General features: G+C 39.3%; 1 pseudogene; it reads left to right on the top strand.

The window, feature by feature from the left end:
- LOC120296599 lies at positions 1 to 1242 on the top strand (annotated as a pseudogene).
- The last annotated feature ends 7889 nt before the right edge of the window (positions 1243 to 9131 follow it).

The raw sequence follows: 9131 nt of genomic DNA, 5'->3' as shown, positions 1-9131 counted from the left end.
ATGGTTAAACATAACAATGTTGTGCCCAACAATGTTGTGCCAAATGGGCACTTCAGAAAGCACTGGCAAAATTACGTCGAGACCTGGTTTAACCAGCCTGCGAGAAAGGCTAGAAGACGCCTAGGTTATTCAACTACTTACCTAGCTATCGAAGTGAAATCATTGGTTGCCATTCTTATTATCAGAGCATTCTGATGTTCTTTATTTTGTGCCCAGCTCGGCAAAAGAATGCTGTGAAGATTTTCCCACGGCCAACAGCAGGTCCCCTCAGACCGCCAGCATTATTTTCACCACATTTTTGCATATGAAGCATTGTTAATGCCCGTGTTGTTTTACTGGTATATTACTCCTAGCTGCGGTCAAAGTCACATTCGGCTATTGGAGTGGCAGGTTCCACGTAGACTTGCGTCCTTCGCTTCATTTAGCTCTTTAAATGGAACGTGGCACTTTTTTTTAGCCTTTTCATTGTTTCATCCAGATTCTGTCTGTTAAGTTGGCATGTTTTCATTTTTACTAAACATGCTTTTTTCACAAAGGTTTGGAATTACTATAGCTAGTATTTTTATGATAACGAAAACGCCTTCCCTGATTGCTCTTTCCTTCAAGGATATCCTTTTACAGTTTTCAGCATCCGGTGCAAGCCTCGTGCTTAACTTGCATTTTGCACGTCTCAGGCAGCAGGTATCCCGAAGAAATTAGCTCCAACAATTGGAATTGCAGTTGATCATCGCCAATCAGTCACTGGAAGGTCTACATGCAAATGTGCGGAGGCTGAAGACATACAAGGCGAAGCTAGTTGTCTTCCCAAGACGCGCACGGAAATTCAAGGTAAATTGACTACTTACAAAATTCATATCAATATTGTGCGATCCTTGTTCTTGTTGAAAGCATCTCATCTTCCTTGTCCATGCAGGCTGGTGATTCTACTCCAGAAGAGCTTGCAAATGCAACTCAAGTCCAAGGAACTTACCTGCCCATTGTAAGAGAGAAGCCAGCGGTGGAACTTGTGGAGGTCACAGATGAGATTAAATCATTCAACGCATATGCCAAACTTCGAGTGGAGCGCATGAACAAACGTCACATGGGCGCGAGGATGAAAAAGGCCGCTGAGGCCGAGAAGGAAGATAAGTAGTGAGGCCGGTTCATTTTTTGGTTAAATGCATGTTTTTAATGAGTATTTAACGCAGTCAATTTTCAGACGACCTTGGTTTTTGAGAGTTCCATCTATATTTTAACGTTTTTTTTTTTCGTGAGTTTGAATTATTTTTTTCTTTTGACGTCTCTCGCCATGCAGATATTAGACTGCTGTTGGAAATGGAATTTGCGGAAATTTTTTAGTGAGGCTTATCACGTTGATAGTGTCGATGACTGCAATATAATTTAGCTATGTTTCAGTGTGTGCATTTCAACTGCATCCATTACGAACATATCGCAATGTTAATATTACCAAAGCACAATTAATGACTATTGACCACTCCCTTAGGGGTACTCTAACATTTTTCAAACGAAAATCTCCCAAAGATATTTGAGTAGATCAACATTAAAGACATATTAGTAATTTGAAGAAAAAAAATTCTTTCTATTATTTTGCTGATGGATTTTACTAATTAAATCTGGATTTTGAGAATTGGAGGCTGAGGCCCATCAGTGTTGTCCGTTCTTTTGTTAAAAGTCATGACCGGCAATTGCACTGGCGGCCAGTGGAAATATCTATTCAAGTAAGTCAAAGCATTAATGTAAATCAACTATCATAGAAGCAGTTTTATTGCGGGCCGATCAAAATTGAATTTTGTGGGACTTTGATGTTGCCCCACTAATTTATTGCGGTTTGTCTTCATCTATTCTTATCATTTAAGACTTGGTCCTTGTTTAAAACTTGGATGTTGGTGTTAAATTGATTTGGCTAAGGACAATCCATAAGAGTAATTTTTTATATTTTTTACATGGTCAGCTATAACACTTCGTACAGGTGCGCAACCATTCATGATAACCTCATCTAAGAGCCATGTGACTTGGATATGGTTCATAAGATAAATCAATGGTAAATGTGAATTATGCAAGTAGTATTTTTATTTTGGAATTGGGGTCAACATCTTATTTTCAATGTGGCAAAGAATTGAGTAGGGTAGTTAAAGTTCAGGTGTCAACAAAATATATAAAAGCTTTATGTGACCGAGTGGATATATTTTTAGCCCTAACTTGAGAAGTATCTATGGACTCAACCCATTATTTATGTTTGCATTTATTTCCACACTTTCAAAGTTTCTTTATTGGTCTATGCACTAATGTCTTTTTTATGCATCCTAATTGACTTACACTCACTCACAGCTTGAAACCCATTCGAAAACGCGTTCCCATCCCAAGAGTATGATTACCTCACCCCCCTTCCAATGTTAAAGACTGGGGGGTTAATGACTTGAAGCTTGACTTAAGCAAAAGAATATGAATACTTCCGACTTAAAGAGGGGAGAGAACAATTTTTAGATCTTTTTCATAAGAATGGCGAAAAAATAAGTAAAAAGAGGAGAGACAAAAGGGTACTATTCATACCGATTAATGACATAAGTGAGATAGATTGAATCTGAACTCACGAAATATATTTAGAAGTAGGAATTACTAAGGAAATAGGCAATGATCTATAAGATTTTAGAAAAGATCTTTGCTTTCAAATTTTGTTTTTTGAAATTTAAGTATTATTTAATGACAAGAGTGAGATAGATTGAATCTAAACTCACAAACTTGGAATTAAGAACATTACAAGTGTCATAATTTTTGTACTGTTTTCACTTTATTTTCAGTGTCATTATTTCTAAAAAAACATTCACTTTAAGTGACATAACTTTCAATCAATCACTTGCCAAAACTTTTAAAAAGTGTTTACCCAATTGTCGAAAATCCGAAATGGCATGACACTTGGTAAACATTTTAAAAAAATTATGACATTCAAGTGATCAATTAAAAAGTTATATGATATTCAAGTGATTAGAAAAAGTAACCGCACACAAGTAAGTGCCGTACTAAAATTATGGCACTTAAGTGATAAAAAAAGAAAAGAAAAAGACACTCAAGTGACACGGAAATTATAGCATTTGTAGTGTCCTTAATTTAGTATATTACACCATACAACATCAATGAAAAGTGACCCGGACCGGAGCTGAACAGCCTCTGCAAATCCCCAAGCAAGAGAAATTCAAGAGGCAAGAAATGACAGGGACGGGAGAGGAGACAGAGATTCGGAGAAATCGCATCATGCAAGCGGGAGCTATGAGCATTACCGGATACCGCGATTGAACCGCCGGAGCTGGAAGCTGCCATCGCCGAGAGAGACGGATAAGATCGAACAGAAGAAGAGAAGGTGAGGGGAATTGAAGGAGCGGAAGAGAAGGTGTGCGCTCAGCTCAGGTGAACTTCCAGATAGATTAGAATTCTTCTGGAAACTCGACCCGCATTTTTCCCTTTTTAAGAGAAAATACACGTCAGTACGAGCCACGAGCACGATGAGCAAGCGACGCCAAGACGAAGGTCGACGTGCTTTCTTGGGCGAGGGGAGGGGCTGGAATCCGGAGAGAAATGGGCCCGCTACGTAATGGGCCTTCAGCCCACGATTGGGCCGCCTAATCGAATCCCAGGCCCGGTCTCGCAATGGGAAACTGGCAATTGTCCCTTTAGATCTGTCGGCAGGGGTGCCCAAATGAAAAAAAACTGGAATTGATCGATTTTATTTATTATGATGTGGCTAAAACTAAGTCAAGGAACGACTTGGAAGATAAAGGGTGTTTGGCGTTTATGAGCATGTGAAACAACAGTCACATATACTCGTAAATATATATATATGGTGATGGACTGCCGTAGAAAGCATTTGAGAGTTGAGATTGTTGTACTTTAGCTTTTCCCGAGATATTTGTTTAGTTGATTTACTCGTGTCTCAAATTATGGGTGGATAAATTAATTATATTTACAAAAAACAATAATCTAATATTTTTTATATTTGATGAGTAATCGGCTCTTTAATGAGGAGTCAATGCCATACAAGATAATTAGTGACACAAGTAGGAAACACAGGGATGAAAACGATCATAGTGCGGGAGAATTACCAAAAAAGTCCTAAACCTATTGCAATTATGCCAATTCAGTTCTAAACTTTTTTATTGTCCAATTTAGTCCTAAACCTTTTATAATTGTGCCAATTCAATCCATCCGGCCAAAATTGGCCGGCCGACGCCGATGTGGACGTCGGCGGGGACTGGCCGGCGAGGTAATTTTTAATATTTTTAATTCTTTTTTTTTTGGCCTTATTCTCCTTCCTTTGGCCGGACGCCGGCCGAGGTGAGGCTGGCGAGGCTCGCCCGGCGCGACAAGGCGGCCGTCGCTAGATTTGGCGAGGCTCGACCTCGCCATGGTTGGGCGAGACCGAGCCTCACTAGATCGGCGACGGCAGCCTCGCCGAATTCCGGGCTAGGCCGAGCCTCGCGAGATCCGGCGAGCTCGGCCCTCGCTGGCCACCGGCGAGGGCGAGGCCTCACCACGCTGCGTAGTGTAGTCGAGGAACCCGCGGAGGAGCTCGATCTCATCCTCGTCGGTCCGCAGGCGCTGGAATAGGGTTTTGGCGACGGTCACGGCCGGGAGGGCCGCTTGAGCTCGGAGGGGGAGATCGTGCCGACGATCGGGGGAACGGGGGAGGCGGCGATGGCGGCGGCCTCCTCGCCGGCCACCGGGCGAGGTCGACCCTCGCCCTCGCCGGTGGCCGGCAAGGCGGCCGTCGCCGGGCGAGGCTCGCCTCCACCGGTGGGCTGGCGGGCGAGCCTCGCCGGTGGCCGATGACTCGCCGGCCCTCACCTCGCCGGCGTCCGGCCGCAGGAAGGAGAAGAAGGCCAAAAAAAAAAAAAGAATTAAAAAATATTTAAAAATTCGAAAAAAAATAAAAAAAATTATTTAAAAATTACCTCGCCGTGCATTTGTCCCCGTCGGCATCCACGTCATCGCCGGCCGGTCAATTTTGGCCGGATGGACTGAATTGACACAATTATAAAAGGTTTAGGACTAAAATGGACAAAAAAGTTTAGAAGCGAATTGGCACAATTACAATAGGTTTAGGACTTTTTTGGTAATTCTCCCATCATAGTACAAAACAGGGAAAATAATGAGGGGGCCATATTTTTGTTTTGTTCTTACTGCTTTTTGGTAGATTTCATTTTCAGTGGAGAAGCTTTTGTAGGCAACGATAAGCAATTCGAGCGTCGAAATTTCATTTTGCTTGGGCGATTCATGCACTAGACACATCTGAAAAGACACTGGCACTAAATTTTGTCTATAGACCCGTGCTTTGCACGGCCAAAGTCTTGAGATGTGGATTGATATTGAAATCATTATTCTAGAAGTAATACTTGATCTGTTGATATGACGGAATGGTGAAACTAAATCATTTGTGTTCACACAATGTTGTCCAAACCACGTTTAGATAATACAAGAATAACCTAACGTTCTCATGCCGTGACTGATGGTTCGGGTGCAATCATGATTGCAGAATTGGTCCATTAAAATGGCATCTCATTTATTTTTCCACATATAGGCCAAAATTGAAAGACCCACAAAAAGACCTTTGCCACTTTGAATTGACAAGCAAGGGTCATTCTATAGTTTTTTTTTTCTTTTTCAAAAAGTTAATGTTTTAACATATGATTGTACTGATCACGCACGATCCATAAAATTATTGAATACATTACGTATTTGATCTTTTTCTTATCTCTATTTAGTTGGTTCAGATGGCTAGAAATTTTCTACTTTCCTTGTAGACTTGGGCTTAAACTTTATTGGGAGCACTCTGGAAATAAAATCCCAATTCCACCAAGTCTATATGATGTAATGCACCCTTAAGATCTCCCAACAAAATGAACTAATCCTCTGGATACCACTTCACCGCTAAATTACAAAAAAAGAAAGTTACGTAGGAGTGATCATTATGGGTTTTGTTGGTAGAACTCAAAAGTCAAGTTGCAAAGCCGAAACTTACATTAGGAGGCGTGGTACAAAAGAATTGCTATACTTTAACTTTTTTTTTTTTTTTTTTTAACTTCTCTTTTTAACCAATAGATATACATAAACAAGTAGGGTACTGGCAATTTTGTACAAGATTACATTCAGAAGATGTGTGTGACGCGCAAATTGATGCGGCCGCCCCAAATTCTCAACTAGAGAAAGACTTGGAAGACGACTTTCGAGTCAAGGTGCGGTTGATGACTTACGCTGAACGCGAAGTTGATGAAATACAAACATCGACTTCACCTACACGGCAAGGATTTTGATCATAGGTATGACAAGTGCCTCAAATTCTCCATCATAATTCTATGAGTATTGCTCTAATTGCTTATGTTTATCGTTGATGATTGGCGATACACCTCTTATTTTCTTAGCCTTTGTTAAGGGGGAGGATTTGATGCAACTGAAGAAGTTGAATCACATAATTTACGCATAGCATAAACAAACACCAAGTATCGAGGCATGACCAAAGAGTTTGACTCGACGGTTGAAGAATAACAATTGGAATACATAATTCCATTTTTAGGGTCATCCACCTTGGTATTTGACTCAATTTGTCCGTACATGAGAATTTCTTGCGTTTGCAATTCACCTATCTAAGATGGACTTCATTGTCGTGGAAAAAGGGAGTACCACTAGTTCATTCATTTTGCTCTGTAAGAATAAATGACTTGGACTAAGACCAAATTGAAAGACTAACAACTCGTTTAAATTGTCTTAGTCCTCTTCGAATGGGCTTTTACTACTTAATAGGCACAAGTGTTGTCACGAGCCTGGTTGGGCGGTCACTTTGGCCCCACTTTTTTTTTTTTTTTTTTCTCTCGGTCCTACTCTACTCCTACGCTAACTCTCACTCTCAGACTTTTGCCTTACCTCCTTGCACGACCTGGGAGGTAAAACCCACATTTGAAACTAAATCATTCTCACCCCAACCTTCCTTGAGAAGGTGGGGATTCGAACCCCCCCACCCATCTTCTATTTTGGAAGGGTGGCCACTGGGCTTTGGCCCCACTTGGAATGGAACAATATTCCTATATTCCAAATGTAACTTGATTTGTTTTGTTTAATGTAATTCTGTTATTCTCCACCTCCATCCTCGTCCCACCTTGTGAAGTACAGGGCAAGGTTGGCTATTAGAACGATGAGGAAAAGGATTATATTTTTGCCAGTTCATTTAATAAGAACAATGAATAGATACGGCAAACGAGGAGAGATACGTTTGTAATTTACTAAGTTGGTACCAATAAATGACATTAGTGATAGATTGAAAATGATTCACAAACTTGTAATTAGAAGTAGGAATTACTAAGGAAAAGTCAATGATTTATAAGAATTTAGAAATGACCTTTGCGTTTTTTAAATATTACAATTATTTAATACTGAACAGTGAATTTTTTAAAAACCTACATATACAGAATTTTAACTTCATTTCAAATCACTGAAAAGTTTTTTCATAGAATTTTGTGATGTTGAAACACATTTTTACCAAATTATCAATTATGAGAAAAAAAAGTCCATATGACTCAACATGCTAAGTTGGTGTTATGAAAGGTTTGGTGATTTCTTTGAAAAAAATTGTTATGCTATTGCACGCTGATTTTCAGTATAGAGCGGAATAAAATCTGCTCTTTCCTATTCGTTTTTGAGTTTGATAAATGCATTGCTTATCAAGTAAGGGTGATCCTCCGTGACCTATTGATTCATAAAGAGCATGTCACGGGCTTCTCCATGCTTAAAAAAGGGCATGTCTTAGAACACAAATTAATGAAATTGTAAAGTTATAGGCTAGCCCGTCCACGTGAAACTTTGGCTTGGAAGTGTTGGATCCACGTTGTACCAGGGGAAAAAAAAAGAAAGGAAAAAGAAAAAAAAAGGTGGATTTAAAAAACTTGCCTGGAATTCCAAGATGAGCGGTGTGAACATCCGTCCACTATCTCTTGAAGGGAAAATTTGACCCTTAATTTTTGTGCTTTCTTTGGTTAAGGTCTTTTCAACTTTCAATTTATCTAATCAAATTTAGCCCTAGAACTGATTCTAATAAATTTGAATTGACGTGTCTGTCAGACCATTTTAGAGTACGAAGTGGGAAAGATGAACTTGCTTTTGTGGACTAGTGTCAAAAAGCGTTTCCTCAAATGAATATATAGGTTGAGTATAATAATTCAGTCCACACCAAGCTTCTATGAAGTGCCAAAATGCGCGCCCTTATTTTCAACCTTCAAAAAACACAAATTTTGATAAGTTCAAACATAGTATTTTTTTTTCTTTTACGGTCAAGTCCACGTTATTAGAATTTATCTAATCAAGTCTTTAAATTTGCATAATTTTTCTAATCAACCATGCCAATGTTCGAGCACACAAGTCAATGCCAAAATATGAGTCCTTAAAGAATATTAAGTTTGAGTGCAATTATTTAATCCACAGGCGAAACTACATCAAATACCAAAACGCGTTTCCTCCGCCTTGTTCAAAAGAAACTTTTAAAAATCAAAAGAAAGTTTTGTCTGGGAAGCTTTTTCTTCGCCCGTCGTACAAGGGGTAAAAAGAGATGGATAAAAAAATATAAAAAATAAACAACTTTTGACTATAAAACTTGCTTGGACTTCCAGAATGAGCAGCGCACCGTTGTTTTGGTCCACCATGTGCGAGCGGTAAAGTTTTACTTTTCCTCCCTTAATTTACACTTTTTTTTTCAATCGAGTTCTCGAACTTTTAATTCAATTAACCAATTCCTTAAACTTGCATAAATTTTTTAATTGAGTTTGATCTTTGGCACCGGTTCTGATAAGCTTGATCTAATGCGGCAATCAAATCATTTTAGAGTATGACGTGGAAAAAAATTAACCTCCACAAACAAATCACCATGAAAAATAATGTAAATGTTTTCATTTATGGAAATGCCACAGTTAAATTGTTTGCCTCCGCGTACAAGGCGTTGAGATAAAGAAAAGCTTCTTATTTTAAGTCATCCTCCGACCTTATCCAAGGGTTGTGTCATCGTGAATTGATTGCAATTGGTGTAATTTACTGAAAAAATTATTCTCTTTGGGACACGAGGTCGCATACTAGTCTCTTGTGTTTTCCTTTTTGGTTTA

Source organism: Eucalyptus grandis, chromosome 8 (genome assembly GCF_016545825.1).
Source record: "Eucalyptus grandis isolate ANBG69807.140 chromosome 8, ASM1654582v1, whole genome shotgun sequence".
NCBI classification, from domain to species: Eukaryota; Viridiplantae; Streptophyta; class Magnoliopsida; order Myrtales; family Myrtaceae; genus Eucalyptus; species Eucalyptus grandis.
This window is presented reverse-complemented; position numbering and strand designations above follow the sequence as displayed.